General features: G+C 38.3%; 1 protein-coding gene across 1 annotated transcript in view; it reads left to right on the forward strand.

Annotated features, from left to right (window-relative positions):
• The window catches only part of CNTN1 (contactin 1), a 237,459-nt gene that overhangs the window by 64,717 nt on the left and 145,269 nt on the right, over positions 1 to 27,473 (forward strand). The window contains 1 exon segment of the mRNA XM_042815730.1: positions 8,376 to 8,421. The gene's annotated coding sequence lies outside the window, so the exon portion shown is untranslated.

Genomic DNA, 27,473 nt, shown 5'->3' on the forward strand with positions numbered 1-27,473 from the left:
TTTTTTTTTTTTTTTAATCCTTATTTAAGCTTATATTAACAGAGTGGGTAGACCTAGCTTGCCACAGGCAGATCATTTTTGCCTTGCTGGGATTGATTTCCCTCTCACTTCAAGAAGGAGTTGAGTTGTAGAAGGTTTTGAACAGAATTTCCTACTGTCCACCATGTAACATTGCATTTCCTATGCATTGCTAAGTTACAGATTTCCCATTAAGTGGAGATCATCTGCTATGTTTTTGTTAGTCTATAAGCTGTTCAAATGCAAACTGTATATATCATTTTAATATTTTAATGTATTAGAAGTTCTCTTTTTGACACTACTGCTAAATTAGTGATATAAAATGAATGACTTGCTACTGGATGTGGAGGCTTTCTCTCCATACTGCTCTTACAGGCTCAGTGTCTAAAGAAATACTAAAGAAGATCTCAATCCTGCAGGATTGCTTGTGTGAATAGAGCTTTTTTTGTGTAAATCTTCAGGATAAAGCCTTTGTTTGTAATTTCTGGGGCAGGAACCATATCTGTCTGCTTGCTTTGTGATGCGCCTCCAGTACGAATGCATAACTAATAATATTCAGTTTTAATTCCATGTGAAAGCAGTGCCTCCAGCTATAGCCAGTGGCAGTTTTTTTTTGCATGAGCTAAATCCAAAATAATTGGAGAGCAAGTGTTACAGAGGCTCCAAGCAGATTTGTCGCATCCTGCTTATTGCACTGTGAATTGCCTGCTTTGCAGCCTGGCTTTGCAAAGGACTATCTGGTGAGAAAGCAGGAGTTAGGATCTCCAGCGCGCCCAGATCTAGATCCCCCTGGTCACAGACCTCTGTATCTAGTGACACAGCCTGCAGCTAGTAGATGATGAGATGCTGACATGACTAACCAAAGTGTTGTTAAAACCATTTTCCCCTCTAGCTCAGTAGTAGCATCTGGAACTATTTTCTCTATCTGGTCCAGTAGCTCTGGTCAGAGCAGTGCGCATCACATGGAGCTGCAGGTGTTTTGCTCCTGATACAGGCAGAAAGGCAGCAGTTAGATATGGAACTCCAAATTTATTTATAGCCTAACTGAAGATTATTTATAGCTTTGTGATTTTCTCGTGATCTGACAGTTGATAGTTCATGCATAAGTTGATGTTTTGTTTCCATAACACTTAGAAATAGGAAGGAAATTTGGAACTAAAAAGCTTTCTAAATATTAAGATCGCACCTGGTTAATTAATTTTTTACACTCATAGATTTGAATGTGAACGCACTTTTTTTTTTAAAGTCAGTCTAAGCCTAGAATCCAGTAATTGAGCTTAGGTTTACAAGACCACTTAAGAAAATTTGGTGGGATTTCTACAGCAGCCCATCCTGAAGGAGATGATGCTGTGGTCATTCTGCCCAGAGGGCATATTGCAGTTACTTTTGCAAGAGAATTTTAAACATACACCCTCCTGTTCCATAATGCTGGGTAGACTGTAGAACTAGGAACGGCAAATGCACCACAGGAGCTGGAGTCTCTCCTTGTGCCAGCCTACGTACTATGTTGTGTGATGGGGAGTCAATACCAAGTGTTTTCTATACTCTTGAGGGATGATCAAACTGGAGCACATCCATGGTAGATTCACATCAAACTGTTACCATCTGCGAGTGGTGCAGATGACCTGGGGACCGGCAAGGAGTGTGTCCTCAGCAGTGTGTCTGGAGCACAAACCATAGGTGAAAGAAATTAAATTCAGAGCCTTGTTTTGCCTGTTGCTTCCTGACACCAATGTAAAGCTCTTCTTGAGGTGAAGATTAAAATCTAATAGCCTGAGTTGAAAGATTATAACTTGAATGATAAAGTTCTTCCTCTTTTTCCCCTGATAATTTCTGTCAAAATGTCCATCAATAGATGCTATAGCAAAGGTAAATGGAAAATACTTACCAGCTCAAGCAGTTCATTGCTTTGCTCATGCAAATTTTTTCCAGTGAGTTAATAAAGTATACATTAAAACTTCAGTGATCATCATCATAATAACGTCTTTGTTAAAATAAGCTCTCTGAAGATTTATGTGAACAGTTGTTTTAATAAATCATATTTTGTGTGTCAGGTTGTATTTCTAGAATTGGTAGGCTCATCCTTGCTGCATCTGCATGCTTTGCTTTTTACATTCTGTTGTTGCAACTTTCTCAATGTTTACTCTTAAAAATTGCTCTTTTTAATAGCAACTACATGAAAGTTAAAGATTCCATCCATCAAAATAGGCCTCTTATACAACTGCTGAGTTTGAGGAAATGCTGTTTGAAATTGTAGGGAAAAATAAAATATAAATTAAAGATATAGCTTCATTTTTAAAGTGATGAAGATCATCAGTTTACACTCACACATTTATTATAAGTGAATGGGAGATTCAGTATGAGAGATTCTATGTGTGATACTTGAGCACATACTGAATAGATTATCAAAATGTCATTTCAGATGTTTTATGAGATCACATGGGCATTTCATGTTAGAAGATTTTCCAAGAAACAGAAGTTTCTAAAATTTCTGGATGAGGCTGAGTGATGTATTTGGAAGCAGACTTGGTTAAACTTCCTGTCTTGCTGGCTTTTTTTTTTTTTTTTTTTTTTCTGAATGAGGTACAAAAAAGTGTGTATGTGCTAAAGCAACTTCCATCATCAGAATTAGAAAATGGGGAAGTATAAAAAATGCAGTAAGGTCAGCTTGCATTACGAATTGCTTAAAGGATGGGAACTGAAGTTAGAAAGCTGATGGAAAATTCAATTAACATCTCAACCAACCACTTAATTTATAATTTTCCAACAATGTGAGTTTAATTTGCGTGGTTTTGACTGACATCTTTCTAATGTAGCATCTATGATGTCTCGGTATGTCTTTCACATTACTACCCAAATGGCCACTGAGCTGGATCTCTCTCCGAGCCAGTGCTTTGTGCCATTGTTGTGCTGGTTGTATCTTTTGTTTTATATTGCAACTGTATTCTTTCTGAAACTATGAAACTGTTCTTTCTTACTGTTTGTGTAAGTCGAAGAATACTCATTCTGGCTTCTGTTTTTCAGAATTGCCTGGATACTACAAGAAATATTATTTTTTAAAAGATGTGAAAAAATTTCTAGACTTTTTTTTTAAACACAGCTTCTTTCTCATGGTAATTTTTGAGCCTCACTTATTATTTTCTGTCATTTTTACTAGGGTGCAAGTGATAAGTGCAAGTTGAATTTTCTAGCTATTATGATAAGAGATTGCAAGGAGAGTTAAACTACATAGTTTTTTTTTGCAAATTTCTGACATTTTTTTTAAGGCCTTATGGAAAAGGCCGTATGTGTCAGAACATGAAAATAGATTAGATGAAAAAGTACAGGAAGGCTGTATGGAAAGGAAGCAAATTATCACTGACAACTTTGATAAAAACTAGTAGAAAAAAGTCAGAAGTCTTTTACATTCTGAGTCAGAATTTAAAGCTGAATATAGTTTATGTCTTTAGAAGAGCTTGGCCTAAAAGCTATTACTGAGGTCAGTTTTTTTAAGTGCTATAAACTAATCACGTGGTTTTCAATTGGGTCTTGATAGAATCATAGAATCACCAAGGTTGGAAAAGACGTCCAAGATAATCTAGTCCACCCATCCACCTACCACCAATATGTATTTCCCCACTGAACCATGTCCCTTTGTACAACATCTGATAGTTTCTTGAACACCTCCAGTGACTCCACCACCTCCCGGGGCAGCCCGTTCCAGTGCCAGTGACCACTCTTTCAGGAAACATCTTTTTTCCTGACAACAAATCTGAACCTCCCCTGGCACAATATGAGACCATTTCCTCTGGTCTTATTGCTAGCTACGTGGGAGAAGAGGCTGACCACCACCTCTTTTCAGGCAGTTGTAGAGAGCAGTAACTTATTCCCTGAGTGTCCTCATGGCTAACAATCCCAGTTCCCTCAGCTGCTCCTCGTAAGACTTGTTCTCCATACCCCTCACCAGTTTCATTGCACTTCTCTGAACATGCTTCAGGGCCTCATGGTCTTTCTTGTAGTGAGGGGCCCAAAACTGAACGCAGGACTTGAGATGCAGCCTTGCCAGGGCAGTGTGCAGAGGGATTACTCAGCTCTGAGCACAGTATAGCCCTAGGTAGATTACAGCTTTATCTGTCTTTGTGCTTTGCAATATCTCTTGGACATGTGAAAATGCATAGCTAATGATAGTAACTATGTGGAAAAGTAATGTTTTGTAGCTGAGAATTTGCTTTATCAAATAGTGTTATTGAGCACTTTATATCTGGTGTAGTTTCCATGGGAATAAGTAGAAGCATTACTTTCTGATTGACTTTAGTAGATAACAGATACGCAGGTATCTTTCAAAGACAAATAATAAATTATCTTTTATTTGGGTAAAGTTAATCTCCTTTGTGTTTTGTTTGATGTTTTGGATGATGTGCTTCTCATATAGCATCCTCTGCAACGGAGTCATCAAAAGAATAATAAGTATTACAGAAAAGCTTTTTTTTTTTTTCGTGGAGGTTAATTTATAGTGACTGTGCACATCAAATGCCTTATGCTGAACTGATTGGTCCTACTGATGAGTGAAGACTGGAAGTGGCTTTTTCAAGAGCTAATCATGGCTTAGGCATTACTGAGTTCAGCAGTAATCTGTCTTAGTTGCACTTCTCTCTTACCTCATGCTGTTATTTAGACTGAAGAAGTGAATTTATATCTGCAAAGATTATCTAAAATTTGATGTGTTTTTTCATTAATTTAGATGTATGGAGATTCAAGTAAATTACTTCACTATCTTTCACCAACCACTGAACAGGCAAAATGATATAAAACTGAAAGGTAAACAAAGAAAAGAGGAAAAAATATTAGAAACATTTAAGCTGGGAAAAAACTTTCAAGATGATCAAGTCCAACTACCAACCTGACATACTGAGTCTGTTTGCGCGTCTCCTGAATATCTCCAGGGGAACTGCCTACCTTTGTGAGCAACTTGTTCCAATGCTTGACAACTTTCTCTATGAATAAATGTTTCCTGTTACCCAATTCTAAATGTCCCCTGTCACAACTTAAGATCCTGATCACTTGAGAAAAGAGGCTGACACCTTCCTTCCTGCAGCTTCCTTCCATGTAGCTGAAGAAAACAATAATGTCACACCTCAGCCTCCTCTTCTCCAGCCTAGATAGTCCCACTTCCGTCAGCAGTTCCTCATACATCCTTCTTTGCTCTTCTCTACACATAGTTGAGCAACCCAGTACTCAGTGTGTGGTCTCACCAGTGCCATGTGGAAGGAAACAATCATTTTTATAGTCCTGCTGGCCCTGCGATTTCTGATGTGAGCCAGGATGCCATTGGCCTTCTTGGCCACCTGGACAATATGGAGGTTCCAGCAGTCTTCTGAGGAAGACAGCTTGTTTTGTCACCATGAGTGACTACTTCTGGAGCACATCCGTCCTTCCTCTGTGCCTGTGGTGAGCAGGGAAGAACCAAGCAGCACATCCTGTGAGTGATGTGAGCTGCTGTCAGGGAGCAGGAACAGGACATCTCTGCCACTGCAGACCTAGGTATTTTGTAGGCACATTCAAACTGTTAGCAGCTCTAGTTCATTGTAAGGATTGACTTTTTAAAATAATTGTCAACAAATTCTAGGGCATAAGAAAGGGGAAAAAAAATAATGAAGTTTTTGTGCCTGCTTCCCTTTCATTTGTGGGCTATGGACCTACAGAGTTCTTCTACTTTCAGAGTTCTCTGAATCTGTTTGGTTTTACTGATGCATTTTTTTTCTTTCACATTTAAGTCCTACAGAGTAGAACAGAGGAACAGTCGTTCATCCGAGTTCCTATATTCCATTCATAAGCGTCCAGTTGTTGCCTTTATTCCAAGTCAATGCACTGAGCTGCGTAAACCCCTTTTCTCACCCTGCGTTCTGTATTCTTCACCAAACTAGCTTAAAAATTGTAGTCCTCTGCTAGCCATGTAAGCAAGAAAATTTTATATTCGGTTCTACACTTGTAAGAACAAGCACTTAATTGGTAGTTTCCCACACTATTCTTGGATATTGCATATTTTCCTTTAATAACTGTAACACTCTAGATATTCTGTTATGTGAATTACATATTTCTATGCCTTATATATATATATATATATATATATTTTTTTTTTTTTCTGCTGTCCTCCTACATTTCACACTTGGAAAATGCATTTCTAGTTTCCTAATATCCATAGTCTGTCTTTTCTTTGAATGGCTGCCTATGGGCTTGATAGGCTTTTCTATAGAACACTGTTAGTTAAAACTTACAGAGGTGAAATACTCTCAAATGGTGAATTGGTAATATGCATAATTTCCTATAAAAGGGAAAGAAAGTATAACATTTATCACCATTTACTTCTTAGCAAGTGTTGCCTTCTTAAAGATGAAATTAATGCCTGTTGATTTCTTCAATGTTCTGTGACTGTGATTCTGTGAGTAATGTTAGCATGTTTCACTGAATGTGGTAGGTAATAGCTTTCATCCCCTTATTACTAAAAATATGTTGTAAACCGCGGGACCTCAGTTGGCATTCTTTAAGTGTATATAATTTTCTAAAGCTGTTCAGAACCTTGAGGCTCTTCTTTCAGTACTTCAGTTTATTTTCCACCCTAGATAATAAATTATGAAGGAAACTTATGAACCTTCCTGTTAAGTGTTAGAAGATCAGAATATATTGTATTATCTTGATGATATACTACGTAATTTCTTACCTCAGGAATTTCCTATTCAGTGTAAACGTGTCGCTTGGAAATCAATTTTCAGAGTTGCTAAGAGTTACGAATATGCAAGTATGTACTCAGCAAGTACTCAGTGAATGGGGACTAAAATTTAGTTACAAAATTTTGTGTATGTGTTTATGTAGGATTAGTTTAAATTATTTTTGTCCACAGTCTCTCAAGAATAGTTTACAAGAAGGGAGAAATAGTAGGAATGTTGTTCATAGATGGAATATTCTGATAGTCTCTCCATGTAATCATCAGCAGAAGGATTAAATCGCAGCATATTAAAGAGTACACTTACTTATTGTATACAAGTGAGAGAAGGGATGAGCCTGGAATAATAGTCATTGTTCTTCTCTCAGCATAGTGGAACACTTGTGAAATTAAACTTTTAGAGATAACAGGCTCTTTAATGAGAATGTTGCCAGGGCCACAGAAGTGTTGCATTGGTTTACGTAGACATGCATGTGGGGAAAGAAACTGGAACTGCACCATTTAATGAAGCCTTGAGAGACATTATTACATTTCCAGTCTTGTAAAGAGTCCTAAAACCACTGAAGACAGATCTGATTTTGTGTTGCAGTAAATCAGAGCACAATAGAAAGTGTATTGACAGCACTTTGACTAAGCTACCTATAAAGTAGCATAGGCTTCAGACAAAAACTGCTTTGAAGCCTGAGTGCTTGGTTCATTTGTCATCAATTGAATTAGCAATTAGACCTTACATATCTAAAAGATTTCTTACCTCACATTTACCTTCCTAAATCATTGCCCATTTAGCTATCAGCACAACTTAGAAAGCTTTCATATATTGGGGATGAGCTACTGTTTTAAGAGGAAATACAAGCACAGGAGTGAGCGGTAAATGTGTTAGTTTATGTAGCCCACTTCTGAAGTGAGTACTCTGCATTATATTATGTACTTGGATTGTCCTAGATTTTGGAAACATTTGCAAAATTGCATTTAGTGCTAGTGTTGTGTAGTTATCTTGGATCCACTGATCCAAACATACTGTGGTTCTTACAGCCAAGCTGCTAAAAGAAGAAAAGCAGACTTCAAAGTAGGTAGAGGGTATCTGCAGCTGTGAATTAGAGGTTTGGAAAGAAGAAATCAAAGTAGAAATTGATTAAAGGTTTTTGAATCATTTTGGGTGGATATGGCAAAACATACAGGGTGGAAATGAGAATAGGGAGGGATCAGGTGGCGTACTGAAAAGGGAAGAATGAAATATTCTAGAAATGAGTAATTGTGTAACTGAGAATGTTATCAGGCACGGCAGTGTAATTTACTGCAGAAGATAACTTTAGGTCTAGTTTATTTGTTAAGGTATTAATGACAAACAATAATACACATTTAAATTTACTTTTCAGAGATGATCTTATAGCTTGTCTATCAAGCAATAAGGAAAAGACAAAACCACACAAGATCCCTCTGCTTTTTAAGTTTAATGTTACTAGGATTTTATTAATATGTCTTAGATCTGTTCAGGACAGTGGGTAACTGAAACCCACATGTTTACAAATTGCAAGAAACATCTGTAAAAAGCTGATTGTAAGATCACTGTATGACAGTATGCAATTCTGACATCATCTGTAATTGCAAAATTGAGTGTTCAGCAACCAGACTGAACTCTGTTTTTATTCAATCCTAGATACTGCCTCTGGATCTGCTCTGAACCGGAGTCCACCTTGCTGGAGGTTGGTGACTTTCAGTTCTCTAAGTTATTACCATGTTTAAGTAATGAAATAAAAGTTAGGAGCTTCTTATTAACAAAAATAGTAATCCCAGAATTGTGAAGTAGGTGGTAAGAACACAGTTAATTCAGAAAGCAGTGTTTCTGACCTCAACGTGATAAATTATTGTCAGCTACATTGATATACAGCATTTTTTTATTAGATATACCTGCAAAGTTTTTTGATTCAAAGACTTCTCTGATTTGAATTGATATTTACTATGTATATTTTGTAGAAAGGAGGTTAGAGTAATCTGTACTTCTGAGATTGGACACTCTGTAAGAGCCACACCAAATGAACTTGTTGTGTGTGTAATATAGAGGCATAGGATCTGATCTGTACTTATTGATTATTCAGAAATGACCTATTAAGCTCTACAAAATATGTTTTAAAGTGTCAGGTGGCACCTGCTGATCAGGTTTGAGAAGGGTAAATCCCTTCCTGACATTTCCGTATGTACACATTTCTGGGTGGGAGGAAGCTGAGAGCTCAGTGATGACTATATTCAAACCTTGGGCTGCCCTTAAAATCATGTTACTCTGTAGTAGGCAACATTATGCGTCTCTTACTCTTAGCTAGTCTTCTAAGATGGACAACTTAAGTAACTGTAGCAACTGAGCAGAGCACGGTCATTTCTAACCTGTCTTGTCCGCAAGTAGGAGTTTGATTTTCACTGGGGTAAGCAATTAGTTTTTTTGCTCCTTTAGATCACTTAAAGATTGCATTAAGTTGATGTAATATTCCTAAGGCTATTGTTCAAGTAGGAATATAAGCAAGAGACATTTTAATAGAATTTTTAAGCACTAAGTGAAAACTCTTCTGTGAAATCCTCTTTCATGTAGAATGGGACCAGAGGAATTCATGGCTCCTAATGGCAACACTTCCCTGACTTAAAGTTCCCTGGCACTGACACTTTTAACTTTGGCATCATTTACCTTCTATATGGTTATTAATTTTCTGCTGCTGTACAAGGGGAGCATCAGCTCAGAATTGTGCTGTATTGAAACCTGAAGATACTTATCTCTAACTGTAATCCTTTGGGGAGTCTAAAATCTTCGTGTCCTTGATATATTGACAGACATTTTTGTTGGACATCTGTATAGTACTGAGGCTAGAGAATCTGCTATATACACAAATAATACTAATTCTCCTTACACATTGCTTTTTTGAGTATGTGAAATGCCTCCCTGCATTTCTATTTCACATACTGCTTCAGTTAATTTTGGTATAATGACAAACTCAGGTAGATCCCACGTAATAAACAGACTTTTATAGTAGTTCTGCTCTCTGTGCTTACAAATGCAGCTTATTCTACCTCTGTTTCCATGAGATGGGGGTTTGTGGCACACATCTTCCATTGCTGAAACCCATTTTCTATTTGAGATAAGGTCTGTTAAATTTCACTCATGCAGCTTCTCTGTTTGAGGAAGGTTGTGCTACCATTGTTGCACTGTTGCTCGTGTTCAATTGCTCCATGTACATATCATACTTTCCTTACTAATAACTCCATAAATTGGCATGGTGCATGCTGTTGTTCTCCTATTATAACACAATCATGCCCCTGCTTATTGTTCTGTACGAATGAGCTTGTGATCCCAGGAGCAGCTGGATACACCTGATGCTTTTTGTCTTCATTCAAAATGGCCACCATTTCCTGCTGTTTCTAATTTATAACTGCCATCAGCAGAGATGAATTGCTTTTATTCTTTGGCTGAAAAAGGAGCAAAATGAAGGATGAAAGCCTTATGGAGGAGGAGGAGGTGGAAATGAAGGATCCTGCACCTTACTGCCATGGCAGAAACAGGCACAGGACACCGGCCTCCTGGTCCCTCAGCTTGTGACTCTGTCCAGGGCCAGTGCAGTAAGCTGGCAGACCAGGTGCAGTGTTGTAGTCTGCAAGTCCCACCCACTATTTTACCCCAGGGAAGAAAGCTGGGAGTAAGACACCAGTCTCCTGCAGGGCTTTTGCCAAGCTTGCAGAAGAAGGAGGCCACATGATCAGCTTGCAGCTCAGATGGCCATCTTCTGACACGGCCTGTCATGTAGGATGACAGAGAGGTTGCAGCAGAGCAGCGCAGCCACAATGCACCATTGTGGCAGCCTGCACATTGCAGTGAGCTGATGGGATGAGACAGCCTCCTGTAGGACCTGCCAGGGTTTTGTGCAGGGCTCAGGCTGGGAGAGGTGTGGTGCTATGCTGAGCCATGGCAGCGGCTTGCTGTCTGGCTACTGCAGGCAGGGTGAGCTGCCTGCTGAGCACCTTGGCTGTGGGTTGATGGGGAGAGGTGGCTCTGTGATGAGGGCAGGATGGCCCTCATCTGTTCAAAGGGGAAAGCTGGGCGGCAAGTCTGTTGTTCAGTGAGTATTCAGCAGGAGCAATGAGGGTATGCTGTGCGTTGTTAATTACTGCATCAGCTGTAGAATCTCACCCAACAAAGCTCTTCGAAGGATGTTATAAGCTGATAGAATATCCAAACACTCGAAGTAATACTTTCCACATAACTGTATTTCTGTGATGCAGAATGATCACTTTCTTTTAAAACTAAGTAGTGTAGTGCCCAGAAAGTACTGAAGAGTTGGATCTGTGTGTGGATGTAATTGTTTTTTCACGCTAAATTCTTCTTGACAGTCTTTCAGAATTCAGTTTGAATATGTTTGAGTAAGTAGAAGCAGTTCAAATCAACATTTTCTTAGGAAGGCCTACACAGGATGCATTCTACATTAATTTCTATAACTGTGCAGCTGCCTTTTATATAGTTGACATTATTTTCAAATTACTGAAGTATGTGAAGAGCTATGCTCTTGTAAAGGCATAAACAAAGCACAAAGGCCAGTCTGTTTTCCACATAGTAGATTGTTGTTAAAGAGTTTGTGCCAGCCAGTACAGAGAGTGCAATCGTGTCTTACTCCTCTCAAGAGAGATGAATTACACAACTGCCTCAGCTCCTGCTGCTCCACATTCTTACCCAAGAATTGCATTGTTGGAATGGCCTACAACTCCTCGCTTAGCAGCCTTTAAAAGAGAATACATTCTAGTGCAACTGACAAAATGCATGGATCAATCCAAAAGTTATGCCTCCTGTTTTTTTCCATGGAAACCATAACAAATACAGAGCATGATAATACTGTTGGTAGAACAGCAACAAAATGCTGTTTTTCGACATAGCCACCACCATTAACTATGTATTTAAGCTAGTGATGAATAAGAGTCTGCATATGGTTCTCATTAAAAAATAAATAAATAAAAAATCTTCCACAGCAGAGATGACCCACTGTTTCACAGCTGCTATGATGGTGTCTTTACTGAAACACAACACCTACTGCTTCGTTATGTTAATGTCCACAGTTTGGTCTCCAGAAATGTTTAGCGAGCACTGATGAATGTCAATGGATGCAGTTTTTTTCCACGTGGAGGAATGTAGTTACATACCTTTGCTTCATATGCACTTCCATGTCAGACTCACTTTTGTCAGACTGCCTCTGCTGCTGTCTGTTGCATGGCAACAAAATATAATGGAATATTGGTGGGAAGGTTCAACCTCTACTGCCATACGACCAACATCTGCCTCTGGTGTTGTGGGACAACATAATAAAATAGTAGGCTTTACTTTCAGAGCAGCCCTTGTATAAGTATGTAGCACTGTCGTCTTCATGAAAGATCTTCACCTATGAACTGCTTTGGATACACACCAGCTTTTCCAACAGAGTAGTTAATTGTGGGTTTGTTTGTTTTTTTTTAATAAAACTAACAGGTTTTTTAACCACTCTTACTTAAGGTAGCAGTATGCACAGAAATGTCTGTTGAAACTTGGGAATTTGCAGTGACTGTGCCATCCATTGACACATTCAGTAAACATTTCAATACTCCACATAACATATCTTGCCCTTTTTCTACTGGATAGAGTTGTTGTCAAAGCAGCAGTAAATACAGAGGGTCAAGCATGCACATTTCTGTGCAGAGAAATGTTTTCTAGGCTGGGTCACAAAAGGCAGTACCTTGGAGGAAACAAAGTACCTGCATTGACAGCATGCATTTGCAAGTCCCTGAAATAAACTGTAGCTCTTCATTTGTAGAACAGAATTATATGTCTTAGAAACTGGTTAAAAACTTGATCCAAACATGCATTATAAATTATTCATTGTCCCCACTCAGTACACTATGACAGCTGTTCTTATGTGTGCTCTGTTAATTCTCAGTCATAATAATGTAAGCATCTAAGTACCTTTCTGCATCTCTTTACCTACACTTGTGTACACATGTATAATAACACATAAACGTAAGCAAGGAATGTTTTTGTTGTCTTGGTCTCTTCTGGGACATACCTGCTTTAGTTACTCTAGTGCATACAGTTGTGTGATGCTTACGTGTGATTTATTTTCATCTGCCCAGTATAAGCTTCAGAGATTCTCAGTAATCTCTTGTTAAGGATTTGGCTAATGTGCTGTATGTGGTGGTTACTGTCCCAACCTTTGAAAATTTCTCAAACCCTTAGCATTTCCCTTTGAGTAAAGAGAATCACAAATATGAAAACAGTCAGTGGCAAAACAATATTAAGATTTCAGTGGTTACTATGCAAATTAGATTAGGAATCACTGTGCTGCTGCTGCAGTAGCTCAGAAAAATCTAATATTCACTTGAAAAATAGTGTTATGGGTTTGCTTCTGGATACCACCAGGAGAGAGGCCATCTGCTGTTTGCTCTGTGCCATTCTCAGGGTGAGAGGAACTGTGCTGACAGCGGATGGGAAAAGAGGCAAGTCTGTGTAGGCAACAGTCAAGTCCACTGTTAGTTAAGGAATCAGAACGGTGGTTTGTGCATCTGTAGATGAGACTTGTGTTAGCTGGATCTTCTAATGCTCTTAATAGACTGAGTCTATTATCAACAAGAACTGTAACTGTAGAGCATTTCTGGAGAGCAGAAGACAGCTCATCTGTTTAGTTGTGAAGTAGCCCTGCTTATCCAAATAAATGTTTTTAGTGTTGGCATGAGGGGCAGTGACATGCAGGGGCCACTTACTTTTGCTAGGGACAACTTCATTTTGAAAATTAAATTTATTTCTAAAACTGTCACAAATAGATATTTAAAATAGGAAGTGTTGCAAGACAGTTTGTTTATTGATGTTATATGCAAACTGATCTAGATGGTACAAGTGTTTCTTTTCTCTTTATCCTTCTGGGGTTTTTACATCATTCTTTTCCTTTCCATAATCTGCCATCTTTCTTAGCTCATTTTGTATTCTCTTGCTATCTCCTTTCTTCTGGAGTAATTAGTTTCACCAAAATGTGATGGCCATTAACCCCGTATTAGAGATAGGATTTTAGCCAGGATCTTTCTTGTCTTTCTAGCTAGCAGCTGTTCTCTTTTTCTCTAAGGCTTGCTTCAGAAGGCAGAAAAGCTGGAATCATAGAATGGCTTTGGTTGGAAGGGTCCTTATATGTGATCTAGTTTCAACCTCCCTGCTTTGGGCAGAAAGTAGAAGCTTCTTCACCATGTCTGCTTCCTTGAGTTTTTATGGGTTCCTACCAACCTCCTAGCAAAAACTACCAACATAGTAACCCTATAATCAGTGAGCAAACTTCTTGTGTAAAAATGATTGGAGTGATGACAGGCCCACTCTTTAGACCATTTCTTTACCAGGTCAGCATATGAAAAAGGACAAATGGAAACAGATTGCCGTAAGTAATATTGCACCGTAAAAATGTTCTACCTTCTGTTTTGTGACAGAACTTAATGAAAATAATTTCTAAATGAAAATACTCTTCTGTAGCCACAATACTTGTTTGAGTTGATAAAGGATTTAATCCTAAATTTCAAATCAAATAGAGAATATAGACTGGAAAACTGGTGTATGTTTCATTCTATTTTGGTTAAGGAGATTCAGCTTTATTGGTCATTCAAAAATATTTTGAAGTTTAAACATACGTGAAAGCTGTGGTCTACAGTTGAAGACTGCCTTTTGCTTAGAGTGTTGAGCTGTGCTGCCATTTTGTGGCTGTGCCCATGTGATATGTATGTGCTGCATATACGTATGTGTATTTTTGCCTGGAGCACGGTTTAGCTTCCATGCTCATTAAATTCCTTTTATCAGTTTCCGTAGTGAAATTCAACCAAGAAGTATTGGCCAAAACACTTCTTGTGTAGAGAAGTCCTTGAAGAGTAGAAGATATGCTACTGAGATTGCAGGCTTACTTTTAAAAAAAAAAATAAATCAGGTTAAGGTGCTTTGATGTGTTATTAAGAGAATGTTACTGAACTGCATCAGCTTGCTCTGATTTACTTTGCTACTGCTAACATCTCGCAAAAATTGTTTGGAGAATTATATTTAAGGTGTGAGAAGCAACCTACATATTTCTAAGCCAATTTCCCTTTCTGCTTTATAGAACAATAGAAGAATACACTTTTTAAAGAGATGTTTTTGTAGCTTGGGAGTGTAAAATTGGTGTTGGTTCTATGAGCATCGTCTTTATCACAACCTCTATTTTGACAGGAGACTTTAATTTAGCTTTGTATGTGCATTTCAAGAAACGGATTTGCATGTAATAGCCAAACGGCATCTGGGAAATTGTGACAGGAGCAATCACACAGTGAGTGACTTTACAAGTAAAACAAGCAGCACATTGCCAGCAGTATTGCTCCACTCTGAATGATGCCTTTTAGAATGGGGCTGGCCCAGGGAACGTGGAAATTCCTCTTGAGAGATGCAGAGAGGAGGATTGTGTCAGAGAGGTTTTTCAGAGAGGTTTTCTCTGACTGGAAGCCAAGTGAAGCAGACACGGAGAGCTGTCTGTCCAAAGCGCTCAGGCCAAAACCTGGACCAGTTATTCCTCAGGGATTTAACTAAGAAATGAGTAATCAGTCAAGTCAGTACAGGAGGAAAATCTTTAAGCAACTCTGGATTTTAAGCAGAAGTACTCAGAGACTTGCGATTCAAATCCAAAGCAATACACCCTTAGGGAATGCATGAAAGCGACAACATCCTTACATTAGGCTGGGTTAGACAGGAATCCCATTTGGTGTTCTCTTTCCACAGTAAAACTAAAGCTTGTTTATGTTCCTGACAGAATTTAAGAAAGTAGTGAAGCCCTCAAAGAGACTCATTACAAGAGTAATGAATAACACAGGCCTTGTGGCTGGCTTGTGAGCTACTGGTCTTCTCTGGTTTGTCTGTTGCGTCCAGATGTAACTGTGGTAGGAACAGCAAGCAGTTTTTATTCAGTCCCCTGAGTCCCACAGGCATGCAAGCACCAGAAGCTCACAAAAGGATCAGAAATATCTAATCACTCATTTACATTGGTTTCTATTTAGACGAAAGGCTTGGAATTGAAATTTATATGCATCGGTACAATTAAAATGCTTTCTTCTGGGAGTTTTATTTCATACTTTACGTATAGTTATGTATGCATATATGGTTTATATATAAAATCTATCATGTGAAAATTATGTATAAATTTCAAAATGTACATTCTAGAAAAACCTACATCTTTTATAGTTTTTAATCATTTTAAGTCAGGTATTTGTGCTACCTATATTGATAAATGTAATGAGCTGCTAAAATTTTCATAGAGCTTGTGTTGCCTGCACCATTAATGTTATGTAGCTTTAATTTGTTATGATATTTTAACTTGTTTCCTAAGGAAATAAGAATTAGGCCATCACTGTCCATCTGCCAATCCCCTGTGTTAGGTTGAACTGCTCATCCAGGTTCTGCAACGCAGGGAAAGAAAGTATGCAAGTCTTGAATATAATTAAGTTCTTACAAATTTCACAATATCTATAGTTCAGCAGAAAGAGAAAAATCCAAATCAGTGTCCTATGGAGTGGAAAGCTGTTATATATTCTCCTTGGCAGCAATCAATATATGTACATGCCTTCAGGCTAAGCACAGCAGGTGCAATCTCCTGCCCAGAAGAGATGTCAGAAAGTACATGTGGCTGAAATTATTTTGGTTAAGGAATGCGAGAGACGTAGGAGATCATTTTTTATTACACCTATTGGTTCCAGAAAAGCTATTTTTTTCATTTCACCATTCATATTTTCATTTTCAAGTAATGTAATTATTGAACTTGCCAAGTACAAGATGCCTCTACGAAGAGAACAAGTGGGATATTAAGTGTTTAATACAGCTACCTGTGTTGTGCTTCAGATTTTATCTTTAGACTTATTAGCAGTGAGCCATTTTTTCCTTTTTTTTTCCCCTCTAACTATAGACTGACTTGCAGCTTCAGAAAACTTTTCCATTGGTCTCTGAATAATTTCATTAGACATTATGCAGTAGTGCTCAGTGAAATATGCTCCAGAAGACCATTAAAGAAAAACAACAGATTGCAGTATGGATTCACAGTCGCATTTAAACACCTAACTATTGCTGTTGTTCCAAGAGCTAGTTATTTATTTTTGTATCTCCATTAATATCAATATATTTACTGTATCATGACAAAAGGATTTGGTACAGTAAATAATTTTTAAAAACAAACAAAGCATAACATCAGTTCATAAACCTCGCTTTTATAAAACCTTGAGTGGCCTTGTGCATCAAACTAGATTGAACAAAGAATACCAGAAAAGAAAAAATAAATAACTATTCCTTCTGCCAACTAGAAACCTACAATATGGTTAATAGAAGTGTATATGTGTATAAAGCTTCACGTACCTTTTCAAGTTATTTAAAAAATAATAATTTTTAATACTTCAATAATTTTAATAATATTTTTTTAGTATAAGTAATTTAAAATTAATAAAAGGAAACATACTTTACTTATTTATGAAATTTGTCACCAGAGTGTAGCATATATAAAGAGGTTAATAAAATTCCAGAGAACATTCAATGATTATTCCCTGAGAGAGGAAAAAAAAACACGTGCCTATTTTTGTTCCAGGGCATAAGCTTGAAAATGACTGAAGGCAGAGGTGTTCATTAAGAACATCCAAACAGTTTTTTGTTCAGACTCCAATGTGCTGCTGTTGAATTGGAGATCAGAGTAGATGAAGCTAAGCTCTTGATGCCTGCAGGTCGAGTGCCATCACCCCTAAATCCTGATATTGAGTTGTGTGCATTCTCAATCAGCCTTTATTTCCTTTCCTTTTATAGTGCATCTCATTACACACAGCACAGCTTCTTCTCAGAATTCATTTGAAAGGGAACTGATACAGACTGAGAGTAGAGAGGATAAGAAGAACGAATAGAAGCAAGAGGAGGTTTCATCCAGATCTCATCTCAAACCAGGACTTAACTGGAATGTGGCGTGTAATATCCTTATAGTCATGTAATACTGAAAATACTACGTTTGATCTAATTGCTGCCACACTGTCTTTCATAACATCCATTCTGTCCTCATTTCTTGCTTTCCTGATCTGTTCCTTTCTAGATTCTGTTGCATGAGCCAACCTGTGCGATGCCATGGCACATTAGAGAGGTCTGGTGTGTCTGTGCCACCAGTGCACGTGTGAGAAAGACTGATGGGTATGCAGCTGTACTCATCTCTACTCCTCCTAGTCCTGGAGCTAGCTGAGTGTCTGCACAATCTTGCCCTGCATGACACAGAGTTAAACCTTATAATCTAGACTGTCACCCTGTTTTTCTCTAGGAAGTGTTTGCACAAGGTTGGGTGCATGTGTGTAATTAATGAAATATTCTTCAGTGGTGTTGTGGGTTTGTGGGTTTTTTTTTTTTGCTTATTCTTAGCTTTGGTTTCTGAAACCTTTATAAGTAACCTTCTGCCAGAGTCTGGCAATCCATTAAGTTCCATCAGCAGTACGTAGTCTTTTCAGTAACTCCAATATAATTTGTTTTAGTGCAGTTAATTATACTTGCAGTCATCTTTTCTGTACTGAGTTGTATTTAATACAGTCGAAATTTCATGCCCTTCCATCTTTTCTGAGTTTCTCGAGGCCTCAGTATGATACTATTTTGTTGTCACTCTCTTGCATGCTCCTTTGGATGAACAGCGGGCAGGAGAAGGTGGAATGATTTGATTAATATAAAAGTTTAAAAGTATTTATGTATGTATCTGCATGACCCATAGATATTCCGTGATAATAATCTCAGCATGACGGTACTCTACAAGATTAACTAAAATGTGTTGTGTATAAATGTACATTGGGTAGGGAGAAGAGAAATGGGTGTCTCTATGAATGATATGTGCACTGGAGTAGAATGTAATGTTCACTGGCAGTTCGGGGAGAGAAGATTAGAGGTGAGAACCTATATTGAGAATTTGGTTGATTACAATATAAATGTGTCTGGAATGTGGACAGAGTATTTGAAATGTGATAATCATCCTCTCATTTCTTTCCTCACTGTGTTGAATTCATTTAGAAGGAGAAATCTCTAGGTAGCATGGTGCAAGTGATAGATAAATGTTGTAGGCAGAGTTTTCATTTTCAAATGTCTGATGATGAATTTACTGGACTCAGTATATCTAAAATGAAATGCTTTAAATATCAATAAAGATTTTTAAAGTGGTCTGAAATGGCAGAAATAATACAGGAAAGTAAAAAGAGAACATGATCAGATGTAGAACAAAAAGGAAAGAAATGATTCAGATTCTCAAAAACTGCTGAAAATCAAATTTATTTGAGTTGTTCAGAATTTATTCTGCTGCAGCTAAAACCAGTTTAAGAAATTCAAAGAAACTCTTCATTGAATGCCACTGTTTTGATAATCAGTGGAAGAAAATAGAGGGATATACATGCTTCCACAAAGCTTTATCTGCATTTGAGGCTGAATATCCTAATTGTTCTACTTCAGTTTAGTTTTTTATTTCTGTGAGCTGGAGAAAGTCTTTGGTCAAAACAGAACATGTTTCCATATGGGATTCCAAAGACACTGCTTGTTTTAAGCAGACAGGTAGATAGCTTTTGAGAGTCTAGACAAGATGTGATTAGTTCCCAGCCATAGGAGGGAGCTTCTCCCCTTTAGGTGAGGTAAAGGGGACTGGAGCTGGATGCAGGCAGAATCCCTTCCAAGAAAGCTTTTTATCCGTAACTACTATGATGAGCTCCAATGACAAACGTCACACAGATGAGCATTGAAGTGTGCTCCTGCATTTCTTTTTTTTTGTTCTGCAAATTACAGCTGAGCATCCAGACACCTTGCCTGTGTTTTTGGATTAAATAAATAAATAAATAAATAATCCATCCAGATTCTATAATCTTTCTGGAAGGCATTCTGCCTGCATCCAGCTTCAGTCCCTTTCATCTTACTGAAGATAAAATAAAGAAGAAAATGCATTTCAAATTCAGATATGGAAGACCAGGTTCAGAGTGAAGGTTCAGGTCAAACACTTCAGACCTGGCCATCCATAGCAGATACAGATTTTTTCACTGTCTATATTTGTTCCATATATGGGTTTTAAAAGTACTTGATTCTGCAATAGATTTTTTTTTCCCCCAAAATCAGGTCCTATATGAGTTCTCACTTTTACTCGGTAATCTTCCAGAAGAAAGCAGCCCTTAGAGAATGTTTGATAATAGTATAATATTGAGGAAAAATTCTGGCAGGATTTCGTGGATTACTCTTGTAATACTTCTACTTGATTTTCCCACTACAGGCTTAACAAAGCCAAGATTATCTTAACTTAGGCATGTCAGTCCTGTTCAAATCCAGGTCATTATTTTTGTGGTCAAAATTAGCACTTTTGAGTGCTTTCCTGGATTAGGGCCCAGATGATTGTTACCTCTTTCAAATTAGTGTTCTAAATCTTCCTTGATCGTCATAATTAAGGGAATTATACCAATAATTATTAATGAATAGTATTACTCTGTAAATTCTCCTGCGAATGTAACTGCATACAGGAATTAGAGCCTAGTTCCAGTATTTCAGAAATATACTTGAGCAATTTTAATGCAATTTATTTACGTTCTGACCAACTAATAATTTTAATAAATAAATTTCTTTTATTACTTTTCCTGGTAAAGAGAAGTCCCTTGAAAGAAAGATGTTTTGATAACATGGAGTTACGATTCTTCCAAACAGCATGTGTTGAAAAAAAAAAAAAACAAAAGCCTGAGTTGAATTTAACATCAAATGCCTTCCTTTCCAACTCTAAGAAGAAAATTAGATGAGACTAGAAGTTAGGGAGCAAAATAAGGACACTGGATCTAGATCTTTGTATTAATAAAGACTAGAACTTAAAAATGAGTTGAAGTAATAAAATCAAGCCCTGGTCATTTGCACAAGATTTTCTCACTTTTTTGTAACCATTTATACAACTTCTAGAGATGAGTGTTGAGGAAAAAAAAAAAACGCCACAGAAGAAAGGTAGCACTAAGCCCTTGATCCTTCCTGGTGGCATCCACATCCTTCTGTTTTACATCCCTTTGGTACTGAATGTGCTTGGGAGGAGCTTTAAATGGAGTGCTGCAGGTGTCCTCTGCCACCAATGGCATTACCAAATGCTGAAGCAGTCCAGGATTGGGCTCATTCTTCTTTCTTGCAGCTGCATATGTATAGTGAAATGTCATTTAATAGTCTTTTAAATAATTTGAATAGACTGAGTAGTAGGAGAATTAACAGTGAAGCTTACAGGGAGCACCTGGAACAACTCCTCTCTTCTGCTCATCCAGTTGAGCATTAACATGGAGCTGGAGTCCTTTCTCCTGTCAGCAGTTTCCAGCAAAACTCTAGTCTTGAGTGTCTTCTGTGTCCATGCTTGCCATTGGTCTGATGATAAGTACCAGTGCAGGATTGATTGGCAGGAAAAAGCATGATGTCATGGCTGAAGGGAAGCTGTGAAAGGTGTGGAGAACGTGACTGAAGTCGTGTATGGAGTACATGGCATCTGTTGTTGCAGGATTTGTAGACTGAAGTGGGCAGCAGATAGGGAACCACAGAAATTGGAGATTCTACAAGATTTTTGGTTTGATTTTTTGCATAAGAATGGTAGGAGTTGGAATTTTCACAGGAAAAATCAAAGAAGTTGTTTTGGTTGAAGGGCAAAGGTTACCATAGAGCAGTGTACGAGCTATTTATATTGATGTACATCTACGGAGATTTATCAAATATTATTTCACAATTAACACTATAGGTACTTTTCCTACCTTGTAGAAACATTCTGTGGTATCTAAAAGATGGATTGAGAAGTCAAAGTGTTTTTGTAGTGTATGTGTAATATAGATGATGAGTTTATGTTTGTTTGGAAAACTGAGGTAATAGAACTTTATCTTCTTCCTATCTAACAGCATACTCAAAAGACCCAGAAAGGATTTAAAAGATAGGCTTCATTAGGACACAAATCAATAAACTGAAGCAAGTATCACACTGAATAGGAAAAACTGCAGGTGAAATACATTAAAGTAAAATGAATGAGATAAAAGGCTTTGAAAAGCCTTCTCTTTGTGTTCTTGTGGAGCTAGCTCTTTCAGCTTTGCTTGTAAAGCGCAGCAAAGTGCATACGGTCACCCTGGTCGTCCCTGCTTTTGTAACCACTGAGTGCTGGCTGCAGATCTGATCCTTAATGTGAACAAGTGCCCCACCTTCTCAGGGGTTTCCTATTTACCCCAGAGCTGTTGGGTCCCAGTGTCTTACACTTCTCCTATCAGCTAAGGTCACTCTACCCTGACTAGTTGCTTGTGGCCGGGGAAACCCTTTGGGGAAAGACTTCCCTGGGAAAGTGGGGCACCATGCGAGCTCTCTCAGCTTGGGAGGCAAAGCACAAGGAGGAATCACAGTCTTTTTCTCTCTCTGAAGATGTTTGACCCCAGAATCCAGTACTGAGGCAGCACAGAAAGACAACCCAAATCCTTTCTGCCCTGCTGTACAATACACATTATACACATTACTTTACTGAAAACATGCCAGTTAAAATGCTGCACTATTTTCCAGAATACACGTGCATCAGTAAAGAACCAGAAATGGAGACAGAGGGGATGCTGAAAAAGGAAAGGGTACACTTTCCTTTGCCCGTCTCTTCTGCCCAATTTATCTACAGAATCTTTTCTTGTTTTTCACATTTTTCACCAAGTTCAGTTCCATCTGCGCCTTCACTTTCCTGACTCCATACCTGTGTATCTGGACAGCATCCTTACATTCTTCTCAGGCCACTCATTTCTACTGTCACTGCTTATACTTTTTCTCTCTTTTCCCTCAGCCTGACCAGCAGGTCCTTGCTCAGCTGTGCTGGTTTCCTGCCTCCTCTGCCTGGTTTCTTATTCTGAGGGATGGGGGGCTCTTGTGCTCTCAGAAAGGCATCCTTAAAGAGCTGCCAGCTCTGTTCCATTATTTTGTCCCTAACAACAGTTTCCCAGGGCATGTCATCCAACAATTCCTTAAACAGCCTGAAATTTACTCTCCTGAACTTGATTCAGGGACTTGATTCCACCCTTTGCTAGGTGTGTATTCCTTGAGATCATAAACTGAGCTCGGAAATGAGCACTGCAGCCCAGCCTGCTTCCGATCTTGACATCTTTTATGATCTCTTCCATGTTGGCAAGCACCTGGTCCAGCAGTGCCTCACCTCCGGTGGGTCTGTCCAATACATGAATTAGGAAGAGGATATAAATTGACTCCAGGAGTTTCCTGGGCTGTTTGCCCTCACCATATTGTTTTCCCAGCGGATATCTGAGCAGTTGTAATCCCCCATTAGAATGAGGGCCTGCAAATGGGACACCTATTGCAGCTGAAGCAAGAAGATCTTATCAACAGGCTTCCATTGATCAGGCAGCCTGTAGCAGACCCCAGTCACCAGATGACCTTTACTGGTCTGGTCCCAAATTTCACAATATCTCAGCATATTCATGACTGTTTCTCAGGAACAGCTCTTTGCAGTGTATCCACTTCTTAACATAGAAGGCAACTTCCCCACTTCTCCTACCTCATCTATCCCTTCTGAAAAGCTCACAAACATTAATCATGGTATTCTAGATATGTGAGTCATCCCACCATGTTTCCATGATAGCAATAAGTTCATAGTTTTTCGATTGCACCAGTTTCCAATTCCTCCTCCCATGCTGTGTGTTCATTGGTATAGAGGTGCATATGGAGGCACATTACCTTCTTGGAGGAGCCCTCCCAACTTCTGGGAAAAATCTGAGGTTTTCCCCCGTTGCTTCCTAAAAACAAGTGTTCCCTTGCTCTTCTCTGCTCTTCAGCAGTGCATGCCTTTCCCCCATCAAATCTATTTTGAAGCCCTGGTGATGAGCTCCACCAACTTGCCGCCTAGTATGTTCATCATGAGATGCAGCAGGTTGAGGGTGCCTGCCAGCACCTTGTTGTGACATACAGGACCCTCTGTTCCTCTCAGAAGGGAGTTGCCCACAATTACCTTTCTTTCCTGTTTGGTGGAGGCAGTCTTGAGGCGTGGAGTCGACCTTGTTGCCCTAGACAACAGCAGATATCTTTGTGATGAACATAACTAATTACTAAAAACAAGTTTCTCACACTTGGACACAGTGCAGTACTGCTGATGTTAATAGAAACTGCCTATACCCTTAAGGCATAATTGGAACCCGTAGGTAAAAAGTGATTTTTCAAACTCTGACCATGGTTTATAAGCTTGTATAGGTCATTTAAATGTCACTAATTTGTGTTTTGTGCAGCATAGCAGCAGTTTTATGTTAGAAAATGAGATGAACCTTCTCCATTAAGAGACATCTAGCAAACTCTATGCTCTTATCACAAAAGATTGCTAGCTTTCTAAGAGGTGATAACAAATCAGTAGTCTGAAAATACTTTGGTAAGTTCATAATTGAATTGCTCAGAAGATTCCTGTCCATTTTTATTGTTAGGTTATCTTAGGACATTACTTATCCTGAAAGGGACAAAAGCTTTTATAGCAGAAAATACATTTGAAAACAGGGTAAAGAAATGGAACATGGTCAGTTGCACTCTTAAGAATTTAAGACTTAGTTGTTTGGGTTTTTTCCACTTTAAAGATCATTAAATACATTTATATTTCATACTGTAATGGATGAATTCTGTTCTTTAGTTTTAAAGCTGTATGCCTGCAGTTCTCTTATTCTAGGACATTGTGCTTGAACAGATTAATACTTTATATGTCAAATTTGGTGAATCCTTCTATGTGATGATGCTGTTACTGAACAGTTTGGCTGCATTGATAAGCTTTAGTCAAATCTTAAGTGCCAGATGGTATATTTAAAATTGTATTTCAGGATGTGATCCCAGTTTCGTTATTTGTTAGTTTCCTTAGTTTATGCTGCTGTTGTAAGTAAAGGCTTTGTGTACAGCAAGGAGTCCATCATGTGATGTAAACCTTAGAAATTGTAACTCTGTCTCCATGTATGCAATTAAGCGAATGTACGTAGCTTGTGGGAAGTTAAAAATTTCACCTGGGATAACTGAAAGGCTTGTTTTTATTGAGGAGTTTGACGCAGTTTGTACCTTTTATTAACGCTGGCACTTATCTTTACAGATGCTAAAGAGGGTTCCTGTAGATGTCCATTAAGCTGTTCATAAGAGCTTCCTTTTCTTTAAATATGTACTTTTTCTGCAGGAAAAAAAAAAAAAAGTATCTATTGCTTGTTAATTCAACTGTAAAAGCAAAAAACAAAAAACAAAAAAGGAAATGAAAGTATCTATAAACTGTAAGGACAAAACAATTAATTTTCAGATATTTAGCTTCACAGCTAAAAGAAGGCAAAATTGAACGGCTTTTTTTTTTTTTTTTTTTTTTTTTTTCCATTTTACTGTCTTTTAGCTGATATATCCCATTAGGAATGGTATTTAGTCTTAAATTGTATTACAGTTTGAATGGAGCATATTCTGCATATTAGCCAAGAAGCTGGTGTTAATTTTTTTGTAAACCTCAGTTATTAAAAGAGCTTTTTTTGAAGGTTTCTTTAATTTTCATAGGACTGTCTCCATTGTAGAGAGACAACATGATTGTCTACAGAGGTAGTGGGAGATGATTACAGTCCTACAGCCATCTCTTTGCCAGCCAGTGACTAGAAACTTAATAAGCATTAAATTGTATAGGTTTCTTCCTATCTGTCAGATTGTTAGGTGAAGTTTTTGTGTATTAAAAAAAGTTGGAGAACATTTACTTTTCAGTATATAAGATGTACGTGTAACAATATGTATGTAATTTATCACTTTGATTGAATTTTTGTTTTGATTTCTACAGCTAAAATGACATGAACAGCAATGAGTCATTTGACCAAAACAATCAGAAACAAAAGACACCTTTTCAAAGGTTTCCTTGTTTCCTTCACTTGTTATTTACATAATTAGTATTTACCTATTCCAAAACAGTATTTCCTCAGTATATCCCTTACATGACAACATTTTTCTTTTGGACATGAAATTAGGCTTTTCTTGCCTCAAAGGCGACTACTTATTGCTTTTATTAAAATTGATATTTCTCTTAAAACATGCAAAACAGCTTTTGTAGTCTGTGTAATGTTTGAGGTCCTTCATGGTTTGCAGTCCATATCATGTGCTATGTTTGTGAAGAAGTGTTGCCTACTATCCCATTATCTATTGCTACAAAATTATCTTAGATAATAGTCTGTTCATTCAGTTTCCACTGTGGAAATACCGTGTTCTCAATATGTTGATGACATCTGCCTTTAGCTGAAAAGAAGGTCATGTTTAAAAAAAAAGTAATAATTGAAAAGAGTTTAGGTTAGTTTTTTCTCTCACAACAGTGAAATTTACAGATTTAATTTATTTCACACTAAATTCTCACAGACAACTGAGAGTTTTCTATTTCCATTAATTACTAGGCTCTACTCTCTGCAAAATATGATGTATATTTAGAGCTGTATGTTTGCTGTTAGTAATTTCTCAGAGATCATTTCTGAGGAGATTGTGGAAAATTAAAAACATGATTGCTCTTGGACCTGGGAGTGGATATTACTGCAGGGCAGTTCCTGCCTACGAGAACCTGAAAATATATCTGCTTCACACTTTATTTGAAGGAATATAGTTACAAAAAGCTAAAAAGAGGCACTTTTGCAGTTTGTATTTATATGTTTATTTTCTCTTTGCTCAGGTCAGACGAATGGTGTGTGTTGTGTGGTAGAGCAGCTGTTGATTCAGAGCACTGTAAACAAATGGAGATGACAAAGTTAAAAGCCATGTTCTGGCAAAGATGAGTGCAGGCTGTGTGCTGGTGGTTGCAGCAGAGGATGATCGTCACTGACAACGCAGGCTGTTGGTGTCAGGAAAGTAGGAGGCGTTCTGTTTATTTCATGGCACTTTTGCTTCCTTACTGACAAGCTACTGATGTAAGCTGACCTGCATTTGAAAACGCTAGGTGGTACTGACTGGCAAATATGTTTGACATGAGGATGAAAATTAAATACTGGCCTCCCATCTTGGTTTTTTCCTGTCGTTTGCATGCAGCCAAACTCTTCTCATGCTGAGTATCAGGGAACATGCTGACATTTTCTTCATTCAAATGTGTAGTGTGACATACAGAGCTAGCAAGGATCAGTGAGCTGTTATGGGCGAGCGCACCCTCAGTTCCTCCATCAGTGCAGTGGGGAGGAGAGCAGCTCGTGATGAAGAAGAGCTAAGCCATTTCCCCTTCCCCAGCAGCTTGTAGGCTAGAGTAGGCAGAGGCTGAATGTACAGGTTTGGCTCTTGGGGCACAGGCTGACAGAGAAGCTGGAAGCAGCTCAGCTGCATGCCTCGTCTCTCCTTTCTGACACGCTGCTCTCTGGGATGTAGAGAGGATTTCATAGGCAGAGATATTCACCATTCCATTCCCTAGAAACAGCACAAAATAAAATGCATGACAGGCAGGTCTGTTGCCTTAAGCCCTTGCTCCTCTCCTGAACTTCAGCCACCACCCCATTTTAAGCCCTCTGTTTGCTTTCAGTCCAGGCTGGCAGTGAGTCTCCCCTAATACTCATTCCACCCATTTTATTGCACCTGCCTCACAGTGTTCACATCCCCCTGCTCACAATTCCCTTCCTTTCTCACCATTCTGCTGATGCCATTGACACTTTTGGTAGCCTTTCAATTTCACGGTTTCCATTGCTTTTTTTCTCATTACTTAGACCAAACCTCATGTCATTTTTGTATATCTCTTTCTATTGCATCTTTTTTCCTTTT

The sequence above is a fragment of the Centrocercus urophasianus genome, unplaced genomic scaffold, assembly GCF_019232065.1.
Source record: "Centrocercus urophasianus isolate 14NV4802_14NV808 unplaced genomic scaffold, USGS_Curo_1.0 seq_15, whole genome shotgun sequence".
NCBI classification, from domain to species: domain Eukaryota; kingdom Metazoa; phylum Chordata; class Aves; order Galliformes; family Phasianidae; genus Centrocercus; species Centrocercus urophasianus.